The following is a 21,703-nucleotide window of genomic DNA, read 5'->3' as shown; positions in this document are numbered from 1 at the left end:
AACCCCACCCTTTCCCCTCTGGCCCCCGTGGTTTCCTAGGGCTAGGGAGCCAATACCGCCTACTCCAGTCCTACCTTTATAAGGAAACCCCTCCTAGCTGCGCCTACGCTCCCCACCCCATGGCAGCATCTCCCCCCCTCTCCGCAGCATGCCAGCGCCTGGGGAAAATCTAAGCTTCCCCTTTAAGTGCCTGTGCAGCCGCGAGGGAAACCAAATGCCTCCTTCGCGTCTCACACCCAGCAGAGTCTCTCCAGCCACACAGCCAGCACCGTCACCGCCACCACCTCCACCACCGCCGACCGCTCTGCTCGCCGTCGCTTTCGCAGATCCAGCTGCTTTCCAGCAGCCGGCCGGCCGGCTGCGTCTGTCTACCGCTGCCCTGCGCGCGCGCCGCTGAGCCCGGGGATTGGCTCGCGCCCCTTAATTCAGGAGCTCGTGCAACCTGGTGGCTGTGCCGCCTGCCGCCAGGCTGGATTCAGAGAGCAGCCGTCGCGCTGCGCTACTCGGGTGGCTGGACTCACTTTGGTAGGCAAGCCGGACTGGAGATCTTGCTTCACAACCCCCACCCCCTCCACCCCACGGCTCTCCCTGCCGGGGACGGGGACGGAGCTAAAGGCTGGGCGACAGTCGAAGCTTTGCTCGGTCGGGATATCACACCTTTTTTTTCCCTCGGAAGGGGGCCCGCCCCCCCCCCCCCATCTCCATTCTCCCCTCGGACAGTGAAGGAATCTGTTCGGGGCTCTGCTGGCTAAGTTGACTCACGGAGATGATGTGAGGAGCTCCGCCTGTTCGCCCTGCCGCTACCGCTGCCTCTACTGGTAAATGCTTTCCCTCTCCCTTCTCTCGCGTACTTGTCTGCATGCTGAAGGGTTCTCGGAGCTCTTCAAACGGCGCCTAAAACCGCACACCCCTCTCTGTGGTTTCTGTGTGCCTTTCCGTCCGTCCCTCCCACCCCCACCCCCACTCCGCTGCTTTCCCTTCTGTAATTGCGTACCAGCGCTGTCGACAACTTCGGCTGCTTTTCTGCTTGTGAGGGGTTTGTCTCCTTGGATTCAGCACTTGGAGAGAGGTCATTAGTTGCCTGAGTTTCAGGAGCCTCTGCTCTTGTGGCTGCTCTAGAAGAGCTGCTACTGCTGCTGCCTTCTGTTGTGCTCATTAATTCTCATCTTTGGCTGTTGACATTGGCTGGGCTTAAATGGAGTTTTAATGTTGGTTTGTGTGACAACTATTTTTTTAAAAAATAGTGAGTAATTTCTGTGTAATGTCTTTATTGTTGTTGTTGTTGTCCTTGTTAACTACCACACCCCCCCCCTCCCCAAATCCAAATGCAATTTTATTTCAGTTTTGGACAGTATGATGGATAGGAGGTTTGGGTTGATTCAGACTGCTTTATCAAAGGCATGCTGGCTGGAACAGTTGCAATGAAGGGCAAACTGGCATTTATATTCTACATGTGAAATACACACACACAGACACGCAGGCACGCACACATAATTGCATACATGCAGTAGGTTTGTCATAAGTGTCAAGCAATAAAGGACAAACACAGCTCACATTACTTGCAAAGGTCTTAAACTAATGCTACAGCTGTCACTTAATTCCACTTAAGCTACATTCAGAAATATAATGTAGGAAAGAGTCTCCTTAGCATTGTACCATTGCCTGTAAAGTTCAATCTACAGCTATTGTGACTCCAAGATGCACTTTACAGTGTATTGCTGATGGAACTATTTCCTTTGCCCTTCCACTTTTTATATATTCATATATGACATTTTAGGCTTGTCTGATTGGAGACCAAATTAAGCTTAGAATGACATGGTTTATATATATATGTGTGTGTGTGTGTGTGTGTGTGTGTTTTCTGAGGATTTTGCGGGTATATACCCGAATAACCAGAGACACACACACACACATACATACACACACACACACAAAATTATATTTCTTTTAAGGTCTTCCTGTCATATGAATTCTAAATATAAGGCTAAGCATAACTTTTTTTTTTTTAATACTCTGACCATTCTTTTCTAATTACTTCAATAGGGAAGCGGGGGGAAGCAATATAGCAAACAAGTCAGCAGTAGTTCAGTAGTTACACCTTAAAATATTTATGATGCAGTGCTTCATGGAGAAAATAAATGTGCCCAAATATTCTCTCTCTCTCTTTAAGAGTCATAGTGTTAAAATAACATTCTAACCACAAGTGTGACTGCATTTTGGTGTCATGTTACTATGCATGGTGAGTTTGAGGAAAAAAACTCAGTATACAAAGTATTATTTATTTCTGAATAAATTTGCTCTGTTGGTCTTTTTCAGTCCTCCAAGGATGAGGCTGTAGAGGTTGTTATAACATTCCATTGAAAGAGAGTATATCTTAAAAAAGTAGGACTTTCTAAGTGATACTATTTAAGCTAATACTATTAGTTTGTAAGTAATTATAATTCATTCTGGCAAGGTAGCAGAGAGAAGAAATATTATCATCTTCCATCTATACCAATATTTGTTTACAATTTTTTATTCTTTTTTACATATTAATAATAAAGTGAAAAGCTGTTACAGTATTATCTGAACTTATTTTTATTATATTATTTTATATAGATTAACAGTCCATTTTCACATCCAGTGAAGGATTCCAAATGTTGTACAATACTGTCATGCTATAATACTGACTCTTGCCAAAGAATGTTATTATTGTAATATAATTTTCTAACCACTTACAAGAATCATATATTCCTGTCATTTTTCTGCAGTTGAATGCCACAAAATATTAATTCAATCAAGTGCATGATATTCTGAGTGAATTTTATTACTTTGCTTTTAAATTGTTTTTACACTCACAATTGATATTAAAATGAATTCCAAATTAAGAACTATTAAACCCAACTGATGTCAATAGGAAAGTTAAATGCATGCTTTGTGTTTTAATCTTTACAATGTACATATACTGTATGATATTCATATCTCTTCCCATGTGTGTGTGTGTGTGTGAGCCTAACTCATCTTGATGTAAAGAATTGTTTTTACCCTGTCATTAGTATCAGTTCAAATTTTAGAAAATACTTGAATGTGGGATGTTTTATTTTGCAAAGGACGTATTCTGAACTTGGATCATCTTTTAGTATGATTCATTAAGTTATAACTTATCTAGAAAACTTTTCTTGAAGTGAATGACAATTGTGTTGCACTTTTCTGTCTTTTCACATAACTTCTGTTTGTTTCATCTGGACAAAACTCCCAGGGAATTGTGCCCATATTAACTATGCTTTTTAGGTCACATGTTGACATTTCTATTTATGACACATAAACCTGAATGTGTGCGAGTCTGACATTCACTAGGATTATTCTGACATTCTGAATCTTGATTTTTATTTTACTCATAGCCATCCGCATGTGCAATAAGGTTTCCCACAGTGGCACCATCTTGAGTGGTGATCATCTATACAGAATAAATAACAACTTCACATTTTCCCATTTCTTCCTAAGATCATTATCCCTGCCTGTATATAAGCTTCTATGTTGAAGGAATAATGTCCCATCATTTTTAGTTGCTTGGTATCTCTGCATATTATCAGAAATTACGTACACCATACGTACCTCTGTATGATGAGATAGCACATCAAGTAGGAGAAAAAAAACACTACAGAGTGCAACATGAAGAATAAACATAAAAGCCACCTTTAATTGATCAGAAATGTATTTTTAATGAAACGTGCATATATTTTATATTTTAAATTACAGAATATATTTAGTTTCAATTGGAACCTATGACTCAGAGCTATGTAATGAGTCATGCATAACATTTTAAAAATCTTAACATCTTCTAATAGTAAAATCATAAGACTGCACTTTTAGATCATTAAGTAAAGGTATATGAGATGAATAGTAGCTGGCTGCAGCGTAAAAGTGGTGAAGTGAGTGAAAGGTACTAGAAAAAAAAAGAACAATTTTTACACATAACTGTTCTTAATACGAATGGTGCTATCTACCTGTAGCCAGCCATTAGACTAGATATTTTACAATGAATAATTATATACATGTGTATTTGTATACAAAATGGAATGGAATGTAGTTGCAAGCCTACATTATGCTTGAAATAAGAAATTTTGACACTACACCAAGAAGATTACTAATGTTCTTAGGAAAAAAGGTTTTTACTTTTACTTCAAAAGGAGACAGCTTTTGTCCTTTGTGTATATGTTCTGTAGGGGAGAATAGTTGGAGGAAATACTGTCATAAATGATCCCACTATTAGAATGACATATACTTTAAACCTCTGTATCCTCCAGAAATCAGATAGCTACATAGGAAGACAAACAAATGGTGCCTGCAGTTCTTAGGTCAGAGAGAGAATTACTACTGTTCCAGAAGTATTGATCTGAGGTAGCTGACAGTCAGATTTGTCTGTCGTCTTAGGCTTCATCTTGTATTTGGAAAAGACTAGAATTGTCTGAGCTGACACAGTAATATATTTATATCTTAGCTTTCGTTAAATACAAACTGTCATTTTTGCTTCTGCTATCACTGTATATTTTTCTATATGCTGTTTTGTTTTATGTTGCATAACTTAACAATATTTGAGGTATATTTTAAAAACATTGGATTTAAAAAAAATGAAGCTTGAAATAGGAGAGTGATTTATATCATAATCATTAGCAAGTTATGTATTTCAATCCCACCAAAATAATCCAGGACAATTTCAAATTTGAAAGTGTCTTTAGGATCTCAGTCTAACCAGGATACTGTAGATGTACATTATTCTGTAATTAATCTCTCTCTCTCTCTCTTTCTCTCTCTCTCTCTTACTTTATAAAATGCATTATTATAAAATCTCCAGAATACTTTAAAAATATTTCTATAACATGTTTCAAGTTTTGATTTATGCATGAAGGAAATTCCAAATAGGGGGAGAAATTGCTACTTCCCATTCCATTGACAGAAACACAATTTAATCAATGGAAAAAAATGTCAGTGGAACAATTTAAGATTTTCCCTTTATACATTCAGTTAATAAGCTAATAATAATATCTACCCACTGTCCTATTTGAGAGATTAATACATTAACTTAAACACTACTTACAGGAAACAGCAGACAATATGAGTGTTTTCATTTACATTCATAAAGCAATCAGGGTATTAAACTTTGAGTGATGTGTTCTGAACTATAACTATATATTTAAGTTATTCTCTAATTCCCAAAGCTGGATGACTAAGAATCTCCGTAGACATTGAGTTATCCTTAAATAAATTTTTTAAATAATTCTTTAAAATAAATTTTGTTTATTCGCTAACTATATGGCTATTTTCAGTTAACCATTTCTGCTTACATTGCTTACAAATGATTGCAAATGATTGCAATCTCATCTATCTTTCATTGTCATTTCTTTAAAAAAATAAGTTGATACAAAAAATAAAATATACATGAGAATGGCTAAATAGTTAATTATTAGAAGTTTATCATTTTTGATTCCATAATTTAAATAGAATATGTAATTTTATGGGTCTGCTGAATATTATTCTTTCTATACAGTGTAAAACGGAATATCTGAATGTAAAAAATTAGCTGATAAACCTAGAGAGAAAATCTTACATATTGTTCCTAGAATGCATATGGTACTGATGTTTCCAAGGATTTATTTCAAAATCAGGCAAGCTTCCTTTAAAGGATACATAAAACATAATTTCTGTAGAGAATGCTTTTGTTACTAGGCTCTTGGTATTTTTATCAAACCCGAACAGATATTTCCAAAACAATAACCCCAAAGTGTTATTTATAAACAGATCTGTACAAGGTCATAAAAACAATGACACAAAAGTTATCTCTATAGCAATTAAAATAAGCCTGCTAACTCTTTCTGTTCAATTCACTTGCACCTGTTATACATCAAACTTGAGAAACAGACTTTTATAAGAAGGAGACAAATGTATATCTCCTAGCTTTACAGTATTTGGATTCATTCCCCAAAAGATATATGAGTAAACAGAAGTAAATACTCCAATTGTTTGCAATTGTTTTTAGAAAATGATATCTGTTTCCAGAATCATGTGCCAGAAGCAGATAGCTGCTACGTGATCTTTGGAAAAGATGTGGCTGCTTTAAAGAGCTGCAGACACATGCTACATTCATGCTCCCACATATTCCACCCTTCTAAATTATTTCTTAAGGACTTTAAGAAATTAATGTCAAGGTAATTTTTTTCCACATAAAATAGTTTTTGCTGCCTATGTGTCTACATATAAGAATGAAAAGGAAATAGAAAAATTCTATAAACAAGCAAACAATATAATTTTTTCTTGAGCTATAAATTCACGGGCTTGTCCTTTTATTTATTTTTCAATAATATGGGTATTGTTGACCATTGCCTACTTATGGGATTTTTCAATTTCTGAGTCCAGTCTCGGATTTCGTGGTGGCTTTTCTTGTAAGTAACAACCAGACTCCACTTAGCATTTTCAAGTTCAGCAAAGCTTGGTGTTATTGCCACCTATTGTGATATAGATGAAATACCATAAGGATTACACCTTATACAATCATAGATAATTCCACTATAATTCATCTGCCCCTCAACATTTCAGGCTAAATACCATGAAAAATAAGTAATCCATGAATAAGCCAACCCAAACTTTTTAACCACAGTGACAGTTGGAGAACCCCAAACTGTTTTATCATCAATTAAGCTGTCCAATTTTAAGGCCATGGCAAGTTTTCTAAAAATGTGAACTCTGCTATGCACCTAATTTTGGGAGTGTATGTTATGAAATGTACAAAATTTTTGATAACAATGGAAATGTGAAAATAAATGAATCAAGTTCAGTTTTCTTGTCTCCACTAGTAACTTTTTATATTATATCATACATTTAAAATGAAATTGATATAAGAAAGGACAGGATGGGAAAAAATAACTTATTTGCATGCTTATCTGTAGAAAAAAATCATGGATATTTGAGGTATGTCCAACTATTTACATGTACTACTACCAGTGTTTACATAGGACCAAAATTATTTACCACAATGTATAGATGAATCCATTTTCTTCCACCTGACAAGTAGAATGGATTCAAGATTGAGTAAAAATAGGTAAATATATATTTATATAAGAATTTTAACCAGTCTCAGTTTTATAAGTATAAATTAACACTAGAAATTTTATCTCTTTATATACATCTATTTTTTTTAAAAAAAGTAAGATATGTGCAAGACATTAACAGATGTTACAGTTAGTCTGTGAGACAATGAGACATATAAAAGGCTTTCAATTTGTGCAGTTAAAAATACAAAGGTTTTCTGTTTTTGTAGCTACATTTTATAGCTATGTTTTATGTGTACATATGTATATTATGTATAGTATTTTTGCAACTTAAGTTATACTGCTTTATGTGCATTTTATCCTGTCTGGTGTGCACTTTTGGATTTTATTAATGTACTTCTGTTATCCAATATGTGTGTGTGTGTGTGTGTGTGTGTGTGTGTGTGTGTTTTCTTAAGTTTTCGTGGTTACTTACATGTATGGTATTCAGCTTTGTTCAGGTATTTTCCCACATCATTATAGTTGTGCTTTTAAAGTTGTAGCAACCTTTTGGCAGAATCTCATCTGCCATCATCAGGCTTCTGTATTGTGTTCGTCTGACGAACACCACCAGTATTTATAGAGAGATGGCAGCTCCGATCACACACTGCTTGCACTGGCACGAAGCTGAAAGCACCAGCCTGAGAATGGCAAGTGGGACCTCACCGAAGCGTTGCCAAGATACTCTTAATCTTACATGGGAAAAGACCCGAACACACCTTGACCTACATACCTGTACCCGTGAAAATCTATGAATACACACACACACACACACACACACACACATTTATATTTATATTTATATTTATATTATTTATATTTATATATATATATATCCCCTAAACAATTTCCTAACAGACCTAATTCCACCACCACTCAGCAGAGATAAACTCCGTGGCCAAAACAGTAATTGCCAGAACTAAACGCCTGGCAGACAAGACACACATAAAGACTGAATTATGCACCCTGACTAAAGTACTGACAGCCAATGGCTTCCACAAAAGCAAAATCACTGGCTTGATCCACAAAAACACACTGAGACATAATGGAGACCTAGAAGATGAACAGACCTATGGAACAGCTGTCCTGCCCTAAGAAACCCCAAAGATAAAATTGACCTGGAAAACCAAGGCATATATGAAGTCCCCTGTGCATCATGCCCTGCCACATACATTGGACAGACCAACAGAAGAATAAGTACCCGCCTGGATGATCACAAAAATGCAGTAAAAAAAGCTGGAACACACTTCCTCACTAGTCCAACACATAAAAGCCACAGGTCATAGCATCAACTTCAATGGCACCAAAACCCTATCCACTATAGAAAACCCCAGCTACAGAATTATCAGAGAAGCCATAGAGATTGAAAAATGACTGAAAGCATGAACAGAAGAGATGACTCCACCAGACTGTCAATTATCTGGAAGCCTGCACTCTCAAACAAAAAAATCTCCACACCACAAGCCAGGCAAACACCTGTGCACAAACAGACTCGCCCTGATACCTCCAGCTCAAGCACACCCCAACCAGGCACCCAGATGAAACCTAGCTTCCTAATAAATGATAGCCGTCCGTTTACTCGGAGCCAAGCTGCACTAAAAGCCTCCAATACAGGAAACACAATGTTGCCAGCTAATCAAGACAAAAAAAGCTACAAAACAGACAGAAGATATTAGAAACAGCAATCAAGCAGAACACAGCAAACTCCAAGACCAATAAACACAGACCAAGACTCCCAACCAATCAGGATGATGAAGAAGAAAAAAACATTCTGGCACAGCAGTAGGCCATCACCAAATTTAAAACAGAAACGGCTGTGAAAGTCTGACTCACAGATGAACACAATACAGAAGCCTGATGATGGCAGATGAGATTCTGCCGAAATGTTGCTACAACTTTAAAAGGACAACTATAATGACGTGGGAAAATACCCGAACAAAGCTGAATACCATATAAATTTATATTGAAGCAATACAGATTAAATTTTGTCATCAATGTACTGTATTTCAAATGGCAAAAACTGAAGATACAAAAAAAATTCTATACAATTAATTTTCACTAGCTTTTTTTTTAAAGCCATGATGTTGACCAAAGTTTTTGAAGGGGTAGGATTAATGATATGTTGTTTTAAACTACAGTACAGTGGTCTTCAGGCAGGTAATGAGGATGGGGTTCAAGAAAGAGAATAGCTGGGAAAATTTCTTCAGCTTTGCGCATCCTATGTGAATAGAATAATGCAGAATACTAGAATACTAATTTAATGAAAACTAACCTTGACTCTTTTTCTATTTATTTTTATCCCAACTTATTTTTTTACCATGTAAGAGCTTTGATCTTCTTGACTAAAAGAGAAAATACATTTCTTTCAAAAGAAAAAAGTGGCACAGGAAGGAATGGTGGAAAATAATATTCTACCTCTCTTCACAGTGTGAACCTATAAACGGTTTCATTACATTTTATATATAAATTTATACGTTTTCAATTGACCCTATAAGTCAGATGACACTGATTAAAATGTGCATAAATCAGTGGGGGCAAGACCTATTAAACATAGCTTTTTCTTTCTTTCTAGGAAACTTTAAAAGATTGGTGCACAAATGGTACATTATTTATTACACATTAGAAGGTTTACATTTTACACAGCAAGGTAACCCAATCTTACTGCAACTATTTTCTCCTTTATATACAACAACAATACCCAACTTATCTAATTAATGGTTAGACTGCGAATGGCCTTAAATACATTGCATAACCAGAAATCCCAGCACTCTGTGGCAGTATCTCCAGTAATAATTCAGCTATAGTTTCTGGGTTATTGGTAGCCACAATTAGTAAAGCATACCAGGGCATTAATCAGCTCAAGAAATCCCTTTGAAAACAGGTTATTGTTTTACATACAAGATTTAAAACTATGCAAAGATTTAACAAAAACTTTGAAATAACATACACATTATGTTATTTTATTAATGTATATATTAACAGTTAATATGTTGTCTCTTCTTTAGACAATTGTAAGCTTTAAGACAATCTAGTGTCAGAATAACAGAGTTGGAAGGCAGCTTAAAGTTTTATTTCATCACCCCTTTAGTTTTCGGCTGGGTGCATATCCTCCCACTTTCTTTTTTTTAAATTTCACTGCTGAAAGAACAGTGATCTAAATGTAAAAATGCATTACTTTTGCTCAGGTAGAGAAGAAACTTTTGTCATTTTACTATCTATAAAATCTATGCTTTTAATTAAATTGAGTCAGAAAAATGTGGGTGTTGAAATGGGATGCGTAAACATATTCACATCTGGTGTTAAAAGAATGTCATTTAATGTCTTATAAATGAATATTGTGAGTACGATGAGAGAAAACAGAAGATATGTCATTTAAAATCAAATATATATATTGTGATAAATGTGACACTTTCATTTAATTGTCAGATGGGAAATATTAAAATTGTCAATTATGTCTTCAGCAGCTAAACTCAGTGACAGGCATTTTAGGTAGGGAGCAATGGATATTTCAACCCCAGGAACAAAATTGGTCGGAGAAAAAAACATGCATTATAACAGCTAAGATAAGCTAACTGAAAATCTTGATTTTTTTATAATAAATTTAGAATTTTGCAATTTTTTTTCAGCAAATAATTCTTCCCATATCTGATAGGTGAGCTAAGGTATAATAATTCTCTATACAGTGTGGCTTGTTCTCCTCTCTTCTACTGAAATTTCCTGAGATCACCAATATCAGGTAATTCCACTTCTGACCTGAGACTTCCCTAATTGAGCTCAACTCCATCATGGACATGATGGACAAATTCTCATCGTTTTTTGTTTTTTTTTGCAATAATGCAAAAACATTTGCTGATTCCTTCTTACTGAATGATAGTGGTGTTTTCTTTTTTGTTGTTTTTGACTTTCTCTTCTAGCTTATAATCAGAAAACCCCTGGTGGCTTCCCATCAGGTACTAACCAACTTTATCTTATTTAGCTTCCAAGACTTCAGCCAAGACATGGCTATAAATATTTATTTAACCTGCATTCCAGAATTAGACAGCTACAGAAACTTTACAAACTTGATTAGAGTTTGCAGCAGAAATTTAAGTCCAGAAAACCCACAGACTGATTCAGCAGGATCATTAACTTCTTTATAAACATATTAATATGGGTAAAGTTTACAATACCATTTGTAGATTCTTTCAATGTAACATAAGCAAAAATACAAGCAGCAGCATATCAGAGCAGATATGTTACAGGTTCAGAGCAGAACAGCAACTCAGGAGCTCAGAAACAGATGTCAGTTTCACTTTAGTTCAGCAAGTAAGTCACATAGCAGAGGAAAGAAGCAGTTTCATTTTCAATAAAAAGACTCACAGCTTAACATAGCTGCAGAGCTTAATATAGAGCCACACCTAGGATACTTCTAGTTTCAGTTTCCAAACAGTCCTCATTGGCTGACTTAGTTTCTATGCCTATTCATTGGCTGACCTTGTTACCATGCTCTCTTCCAGTTCATGAATATACTCTGACAAACTTGAAATGGCCCAATAAATTGCTTCATTATGTATATATCTGCCTAAGAAAAATAAAATTTATATCAGACACAGGATTTAAATCTTAAGCCTTTTTTCCACCTTTTCAATTCATCAGACTTTAAGCCATTCTTTTTTTTTCTTTTTAGTATTTTCACTGGAATCCATCCATTCCATGTTTAAACAATGAATTTGTCTATTCTCAGCAGTGCTGGTACCCTACTAGTCACCTTCAGTGCTTATAATAAGGGCAGGCAGGTGTTTATACCTTATGAAGTCATTAAATATATAGTGTTATTCAATTGCTTCAGTCAGAAAATTAAAAGGATAATGAAGAGAAAAACCCACCCCCAAGGTCCCTTCCAACATATTTTTTTGGACATTGGTTAAAAAAAAAAAGAAGAAGATTGAATATGTAATTGGATGCTGCATGTAGGAAATACTGGCAGGAATATGAAGAGAAGGCAAATTATTTCACATCTCACATTCCTGCTACCATTTTCTACATGGAACATGGTTCTCTTTGTTTTGTGCCAATTAAAATTGTTTTATTAAAATGCAGATAGCAACAAAAGAAGAACATCCATAGTATTTCATTCTTTTGGCAGGGGGAGAGACTGAAAGATGGTGCCCATTAGGTTCTTTAACATTGGTTTTTCAAAAATATATTTCTTCTGCTGTTCTGAGATTTTCTTTTAGGGATTTGATGAGTCTATAAGGATAGCACCACCTGTATTATTAGTTCTTACCTTTAATTCTGTGGTTGATACACAAATACCACAAATTCATTTAAAGCCGTGGTGGCATAGTAGTTAGAATGCAGTATTACAGGTGAATTCTGCCAATTGCCAGCAGTTCAATCCTGACTAGCTGAAGGTTGATTTAGCCTTTCATCCTTCTGAGGTGGTAAATTGAGGACCCATATTGTTGGGGGCAATATGCTGATATTGTAAACTCTCAGAGAGTGTTGTAAAGCACCATGAAGTGGTATATAAGTCTAAGTGCTATTGCTATTAGTAAAAAGGAGGTGTTTCTATTGTTTTGTCAATTCACAAAGCATCCCAGCACCCTGACATGTATTCTTGTTGCTATTTTAAAAGCATTGTCTAAGCTCAGCCATAATGGAAGACCTATATTATTAGTAAACATACCTGGGAATAAAAATAAATTGTGAGAGAAATACTATGTGCAGCTAAGGGAATTTATATCTTTACATTATACATAAAATTATATTTATATTATTATATTATATATTATAATATATGTTATATTATATTATTATATTATATTATTATATCATATTACATTACATTATACCATATTATATCATATCATATCATATTATATTTATATTATACATTATATGGATCATGCCCAGTATTTCCTAGTTGAACCACAGACAACTACAATGATCTAATACATATCGATTTTACAGAAGACAATGTTGAAAAAGCACTACACAATCTAAAACCATCTCTATCTATTGGACCTGATGGAATATGTGCCTACTTCTTTAAAAAGCTACCCACTGCCATAGGCGAACCTCTAAGCATAACCTTTGAAAAATCTTTCAGGACCAGCTCTTTGCCAAAACTATGGTCACAAGCCATGGTCATCCCCATCTTCAAAAAGGGAGATCCCAGCCTAGTTGAAAATTACAGACCAATCTCTTTATGCTGCTTCATCTGTAAAGTCATGGAATCAATTATTAACCAATCCATCACCCTCCACCTAGAAACAAACAACCTACTCTCTAATAAACAATTTGGTTTTATGAAAAAACTATCATGCAATCTGCAACTCTTACGCTGCAAAAACATATGGACTACACAACTCGATCAAGGCAAAGCAATAGACGCAATCTACATAGACTTCTGTAAAGCCTTTGATTCAGTGGTACATGACAAACTACTCCTAAAACTAAAATCTTACGGTATCTCTGGAGACCTGCATAATTGGATAGAAGCATTCCTGTCAAACAGACAACAAATGGTCAAAATTGGGAGCATCCTATCAAATTCTGTACCTGTCAACAGTGGTGTCCCCCAAGGCAGTGTTCTAGGACCAACTCTTTTCATACTCTACATAAATGACCTCTGTGATCATATCAAGAGCAACTGTGTTCTCTTCACTGATGATGTAAAGCTATTCAACACCACAGACAATACTGCTACCCTTCAAAAAGACCTTGATGTCTCAGAATGGTCAAACAAATGGCAACTTCAAATCTCAGCAAATAAATGCTCTGTCCTACATATTGGCAAAAAAAATCAGAAAATAAAATACAGACTGAACAGTCAAGACCTTGTTAATGATCAAAACTCTGTCAAGGATCTTGGAGTACTCATCTCAAATGACCTAAGTGCTAGAGCCCACTGTAACTACATAGCCAAAAAGGCATTAAGAGTTGTTAACCTAATCTTATGTAGCTTTTCTCTGGTAATATTACACTAATAACTAGAGCATATAAAACATTTGCTAGACCAATACTCGAATACAGCTCATCAGTCTGGAACCCACATTACGTATCTGATATTAACACAGTTGAGAAAGTCCAGAAATATTTCACAAGAAGAGTTCTCCACTCCTCTACTCTACTCCTCTGCTCGTTGCAGAATACCTTATGCCACCAGACTCGAAATTCTAGACCAAGAAAACCTAGAACTATGCCGCCTTCGGTACGATCTAAGTATAGTATATAAAATCATACATTGCAATGTCCGACCAGTCAATGAATACTTCAGCTTCAACCATAACAACACAAGAACAAACAATAGATGCAAACTCAAGGTTAATCACACCAAACTTGATTGTAGGAAATACAACTTCAGCAACAGAGTGGTCAATGTCTGGAATACTCTACCTGACTCTGTGGTTTTTTCCCAAAACCCCAAAATCTTTAACCTTAGACTGTCTACTATTGACCTCACCCCTTTCCTAAGAGGTCTGTAGGAGGTGTGCATAAGCGCACCAACGTGCCTACCGTCCCTGTCTCTTGTTTCTTTTATATTTTTTTATCTTTCTTATATGTATCCATGTATTCATAACTATGTTTTTACTTATACCTATTATCTTGAAAGCAATTGACAAATAAATAAATAAACAAACAAACAAACAAACAAACAAACCAATAAATAAATAAAATACATGCCAAGCAAGATAACAGAGTTTTCAAGTGGACTAGAGCTGCATGGAGAGAACTACTCAGCTAGTGATGAGAGATCTCAAAAAGCATACTTTTTTTCAAACAAAAACAAACAAAAGCAAAAACCAGGTATGAAATGAAATGAAAAGGTAATATTATGTACACTTCAGTATCTATTTCTGAGTATGCTTTTATGATAGAAGATCCCTTTAGTTAAAAGTTATTTAGAAACAATGAAAATAGAGGAATAATATTAACACAATAATTCAGTCTGTATGAATGTGGTCAGATACACACTTTTTAAACTTTATACTGAACTTGCTACTGGGATTTGAGAGACTGCATAATTCAGTTTTTCCATATTAAATATTTTACACATAAAAAGTAAGAAATTGGCTCAAGGGCTAAGTCTGAATACTTCTCCTGGGCATTGTATTTTATTTTTCCATGGGGAATTATTCCATTATATGAGTATCCCCCCACACCCCCAAAAATAATGTGGTAAAGTTTAGGAGCAATTTTATGTCATGATAGCTAAGCATTTAAATTTTTAGTGAAATATACTATTGAACAGTCTTTTCTTCATTAACTAAGAGGCTAAACTAGTATGGGAAATGAACTTTGTGTCTCTCATCTTAGATGCATGTACCATAATGTGACATATCTGGTGAACAGGCAGAGTGCTTGTATTATAAACTAATCAATTTTACATTTGAATATTGCATTCTGATGAAATGGAAGACAAGACATAAACATATAACTGTTCTAAATGCTCCACTTCTTAAAATCTTGCTTTTTGTTATCTTCTTACTATACAAGTAAAACTATTTTGAGCAACACAATCCTTGCTGCGCTTACTCAAGTTGAAATCCTATTGAAATTGAATGGAGCATAATCTGAGGAAAGTGTACACAGATTACAGTTTATGAGAATGAATTAACTATAGAAAATAATGTAAGAAAGCATTTTGCTGAGAGAAGTACACATAATCCAGCTTTTCCTATCAGTGTATGTCTGCCTGTCAGCCAAAAGATTAATAGTGCCTTCTCCCTATCGCCTACCCTATTTTGTGTAGTTATATCCACATTCCTTGCAGCAAGATTTTCCTCATGGTTACTTAGAGGAACAACTTTGATGCATGATTTGCTTCTTCATTGTCAAAATAGAAACATAAATAAACAAATGGTCTTTCTTCCAATAATTAACAATAAACTATTGGTGCAGACAAGCTTTTTTTCCTTTCTTTCTTAAAAAAGAAGGCAATGTTGGACAAAACCTGATCTTTTTATAATACAAATCAAGAAAAGTATGAAAAAGTAAAAGTAAAAAAGGAAGGGGAGAAGAAAAAGGGGCAGTGGGTATATTAAAATACACACAGAAAGAAATATAAAGAAATGACTTCTGCCTTCATTCAGAAAAGTACAAACATTTCCAGTAACTTAGTACATTCTCTGAATTTGAACCAATCCCATATTTCATCTTTTGTCTATTAGCATATATATATATATACTCTCTCTGTGTGTGTGTGTGCTTACTATGTACATAAACAGACATACATATTTAAATATTCCAATCACTTACATCTATAAACAATTTTTAAAACCTTGAAAACATTCAACATTTTAATTTTTAATCCCTACAAATTATGTCCCATAAATTAATTTCATCATCTCTTCTTCATCTCTTCACAATTTTAATACCACAGCTTATAACCATATATTATCTTTAAACAAATGTTAAGCCAAATCATTTAGTCCTAGTCAAGAAAAACCAATGAAAGCTGCTAGAAAATAAATCATACACATTTTAATCTTTGTTGAATAAACTAAATTTGTAAACCTTATTTTACCTTTAAAGGTATTAGTATTTATTTCTTTTAAGTAATGTCCCAAAAGCTGATTATTTTTTTTCCAAAGTAAAAAAAAAATATGTCCAAGTCAATTTACTGAATTAAAATCTACATATCCAAGTCAAGTTCTGGTTAACCTCACAACCCATTTTTTTGTAAATCCTGTATAACATTTTTGTCAGTGCTATTCTTATACCCTGTGAATTTTGAATCTATTTCTAAAACAATCTGATTTTCAGATATTTTCTCTGCTATCTCTCTCTTCTTTTAAGCCCATTTTTATGGTATCAGACTGCCTAAAAATAAAGTTCTGATTATATTATTACTAAATATCTTTGAATTCTTCTGGAGTTCCAGGTACTTATGGCTATAGTCCATCAAGCTGCACAGTAGTTGTTTTAAATGTAATTATAGATGCCAAACAAAAAAGAAAATTAAACCAATCTATATTTAATGGGTAGGAGCTTTTGGGGGGGGGGGATTGTTTCTTTTCTGTGATGACTGCAAATTGTGGAGACTTTAGGTTGTTTCATCTGCCCAGTTGGCCAATTGGCCTATTACCCTAATGGTCAAACAACTGTTTTGGAGAGGCAAAAAAAGATGATGTTTCTTTCTATTAATCTCCCACTCACATTGGAATGAATGTCTCTTCCCTCCCCCTCTGAAATACATTTTTCTTTGTTAGGTGCTCCTGTTCGAGAGAATGCCCCTTAATCTGATATAATGCTTATCATGCATTTTATACTTTTTTAAAAACCTGGACTGCAGAAATAGAATAGATCTTCCTGTTACCCAAAGTAAATTATCTGTTCAAAAGCTGGCCATGTGTGTATGTTTGTGTGTTTAATTATTTTTTCTTCTAAGTAGCTTATTTAATCTAAGGATTTGTAACGAATACAGGAGTTTACCATTCTATTGTTTTGGTGGTTGGAAAAATGATAAAATAGTAACCCTGGTGAAATAAAAAAAGACCAGAAGAAAATAACATTTCTCTCTCTCTCTCTCTCTCTCTCTCTCTCTCTCTCTCTCTCTCTCTGTATGTGGAGATAGATAGATGGATAGTCTTGAATGAGCAATCAATACTAAGTAACTATTTTAACCAGTGTGCTATTTCTGTCATGCTGCACAAGGAAGATACACTGTAGAAACATTAGAAAGCATGCTGCAAATAAGGTATTTTTAAAGCTGCTTGTTGTGCCTCTGATACACCTACAGATACTGACACATAAGTTTATGCACCCAAAAAGATTTACCCACAGAAAGGAAAGTAATTGGCAATCACGTTCTTGGAAGTGAAAGGAGAGACATTATCATGTCAGGGAAATTGTTCAATAGGACAGCATTGTAGCTGCAGTTCATTGAGTATCTTGCAAACTGTTGCCAAAGCATTTCAATCCACACAGAATTTTATTTTAAAAAATGGTTTAGGCTCAAGCAAACATGAGCAGAAAAGAGAAACAGTTTCTCTTTTTCAGTTTAACTGCTGTGGAAAGGGAACTTCACGAGGACAGTGGTGACACCCAAGCAGGAAAAGCCCGAGGGGAACATCAGGCCAGCCATAGAACAAACTTGCATAGGAAAAGAAATTTAATAAAGAGTATTGAAAGGAGCCCCCCAGACAAAAGCCAAGTAGTTAAGAAAGCTAGGGAAACAAGGAAAAGAAAACCCTTACAGGCCCAATCAGCAAAACAAACAGACAAAAGACACAGAATAAATTACATAGGAAACAGACAGGAGATTGCCAGGAAACAAATAGAAAAACCCATTATAAAGGTAAAAGAGATTAAAAAAGAACCGATAAGGCAATCAAGCCGCCCCGCAGAGTTATTTTCCACACCTTGCTAAGTATCCCTTCTGGCGAAAATTAAACTCTGACAGGATTTTAATATCTAAACATTAAACACTAAACGAACATTCACACACAAAGGGAGAAAAAAGGTATAAAGAACCAGGAATTCACCATTCAAAGTTAGCTAGCTAGCCCCGGGAACGCAGACTTCTTGCTGTCTCTTGCCTTCCTGAAAAAAATAAAAGACTCAGCTTTCAAGCAGTTGTCTGAATCCTTGCATTAGAGTTCTCCCAGCAGGAAAACCGAATCCTCAGAAGAAAGGCATTTTCCAGCCTTTCAACACTGCAAAAATCCAAGAAAGTCACAGGAAGTCACAAATTCTCTCAAATATCTAGTCCATTCCTCTCAGGTTCAATTCTGATTTATTTTTTTATCCCTAAGAGTTTTGAAGTAGTATTTCAGCCCAGTGTTGCTTATACCTTTGGCATGAATAAACAGAACATGATTTTAACCCTACAGTACTGCTACACAACAGCAAATCCTTTTGAAATGTTCTGATCAGGAGAAAGAAATTGTGCACATGTATAGTAGAGTCAACAAAAGTTAAACAAAAGAAAGAACAGCAAAAGAGAAAGATGAAAACCTCACCAACAATATCAAATGTATTTTTCATTCTTAGCATTTTTAAATGAATTGTGAAAGCTCAGTGAGGCACAAGAATATGCACAGAGTAGACTCAGCCTAGGGGTACTATATCTGGGCTGTAGAAAATCAAACAATTAGAAGCAAAAATAATATCTAATGGTCACCATATATTGCCAACATGTATTTCCATATAGTCAGTAGAGTTCTAAGCCAATCCCAATGCTACACAAAGCATCCCCCCAAAAGCACTGTATTTTTAAATATATTCTGGAAAAGAAAGCACAAGGACATGCACAACATGTATATACATCCAAAGTTAAATTAAACCAACATTGTAGCAGGAGAAGAAGACCTTGTATTAAGAATTCTTATGAGTGAATCTCTCTTTCTCTTGCACACACACACACACACAGAGAGAGAGAGAGAGAGAGAGAGAGAGAGAGAGAGAAAGAGAGAGAGAAAGAGAGAAAGAGAGAGAGAGAGCTACAGCCAGACATTCAACACACTTCTCTCGGTTATTCTGCTGCAAAATAAAGCTTTGAGGGATAGGTTCTGTATGATCTTGTGCCCTGTTGAAATTCGTATGTCAGAAAATATTTTAAAATGCAAAGTCTGTTTGTGGACTTGGGCATATGTGTCTCCTTCTTATGCTGTGCTATGTCTGATGAGCATGCCATAGAATTTATTTAAAGAAATTAAAATATCTGTCTTATTTCACTGAGAAGGAGAACTGGGTTTTCTAATAGCAATTTCTACAGTTATCTATTTAGCAAACAGATGTTCGGCTTCTGTTTTTTCAGATTCAAAACTTTCCTGTAAAATATTTTCAAAAAAAATTAAAATCAGTTAAATTAAAATAAAAATCAGTGTGGGCTATAACAATTAGTATAATATCTCACACCCTCTGTGTTGCTCTGGTTCAAATCAAGGAGTAAAAAAACAAGTTTTAAGTTTTTATTGTTTCCTATAGCTGGAATGCTTGAATTGTTTTGAGTTTAGTCATGAGAATGCAGCCAACCTGAAATGACAGAACATTTTAAACATTCTATCAAGTTCAAAGCCTTATGTTTCGTTCCATGCACACCTATATGGCTTTTGACAGGCATTCTGGATTAGTGTATTTGTTTCTGTTTTGTTGTAGAAAATGTGTACTTTGGTATTCCATAGTAACCAGTGAATTATATCGTTTAAATATAAAATAATGTATTTTAGAAAGAATTTTGTTTGTAGATCTCCCACAGTCACTTGTGAGGAAGTTCTAGAAATTTGTTAAATAAATAAATAATTTTTTTTAAAAAAAAAACCCCAATATATTTTGCTGCTGGTTTTACACTGTTTTGAGCTTCCCCTGTATTCTCAAAAAGAACACTGCATTCTCAAAAAGAAAAAAAAAACCCTCTACTTCTGATGAATTAATTATATAATATCTTTTCCTTATTCTGTAAATTCAACTAGATTTTTTCTGATTAAGTTTCCTGTTTCTATAGAAAATACAGAAGGTTTTAACATTCTACATTTAAATGATTTTAAACATTTTTAATTATTCTATAATGAAAAAAGCAATATTTTCTGCACTAAATCCTATTTAACTATTTGTCTTTTATTCTTCTTTTTAAATAAATACAAAACTTCCAATAGTAACAAAGTTTTAAAAAATCCTGTAAGGATTTGTTTACTCATATAACAATCTAGTCTGCTCTAAAACAAAATTTCCTATCAAGAATAAATGAAGAAGAAAATGAAATCTACAAAGTAATATTAATTTGAATATGAAAATATATATATAATTTTATCAAAAACAAAATGTAAACTACCAAACAGAAAAGAAGAAATGGTATTGCTTACTACCAGAATTCACTCTAAACCCATCTGTTACACATTCTTAAAACAATTACAATATCTTTATGAAACTGAACCTAAATCCTGCTTCATACACCCTAGGAGAATATGCCACTAGTGTTTCTTGAATTTAACATACATAGCAGTATTTAAACTTTATGAAGTCAGTATCTAGCAAGGGATTTAGGTTTCATCAAACTGACTATGAAATGTGTTAAGTCTATGCTTGTAAAGTAGGCAAATTATCCTTAGTTTTTAAGGCGCTTGTTCCCATTTGCAGTCAAATGCAGGATAAAAAAGTAAGCAAAATGGAGAAATAAAATCATGTCAAATAAAATTGACAATAGAATATTTATTTTTCAAGATGTAGTTAAAACATATGCCTATAAGTTCCTATTTCTGCCTTATAATTGTGAGATAAAGAAGAAAAGTTCCTCCTATGGAAAATAATGATTCAGAAATTAGAAAATACTTTTTGGTATTCAATGGAGCATATTTAAATAGTTGTGCTTCTAAAAACTAAAATAGATTATTATTCTGGATTAAGTGTTAGATATTTGGAAATGCAAAATGTTTATATCTTTATTAAACAACAGCTTCTGAATTAGACAATACAAGGACCCAAACCATACAGTCTTGCCAAGGGGTGGGATTCAGTGTTTTTAACAAACGGTTCTGTGGGCATGGCTTAGTTGGTGGATGTGGCTTGGTGTTCATGTGACTGGGTGGCATGGCCAACTCAACATCACTCATGTCAAGGGGCACTTCCCCTTGCCTGGCCTCTCATGACAATGGGAATGCTGCAACAATCATAAGTGTGAAAAATGGCCATAAGTCACTTTTTTCAGTGCCATT

The 21,703-nt window shown here is 34.9% G+C and overlaps 1 protein-coding gene across 3 annotated transcripts in view; it reads left to right on the top strand.

Moving 5' to 3' along the window:
- Positions 1-221: 221 nt before the first annotated feature.
- TENM2 (teneurin transmembrane protein 2) overlaps positions 222-21,703 on the top strand; it is a 1,019,238-nt gene continuing 997,756 nt past the window's right edge. For 2 of the 3 annotated variants that reach the window (XM_087955491.1, XM_087955490.1), the window contains exon 1: positions 223-818. The gene's annotated coding sequence lies outside the window, so the exon portion shown is untranslated. Of the gene's footprint in view, positions 819-21,703 lie in introns of all 3 variants that reach the window. The other variant, XM_087955493.1, reaches the window with a different exon arrangement.

This window comes from Notechis scutatus, chromosome 2 (assembly GCF_049901735.1).
Source record: "Notechis scutatus isolate UNSWTSFEM ecotype Mainland chromosome 2, rNotScu1.2, whole genome shotgun sequence".
NCBI lineage: Eukaryota > Metazoa > Chordata > Lepidosauria > Squamata > Elapidae > Notechis > Notechis scutatus.
The sequence above is the reverse complement of the archived record's forward strand: the minus strand, read 5'-3'. Positions and strand labels throughout refer to the sequence as shown.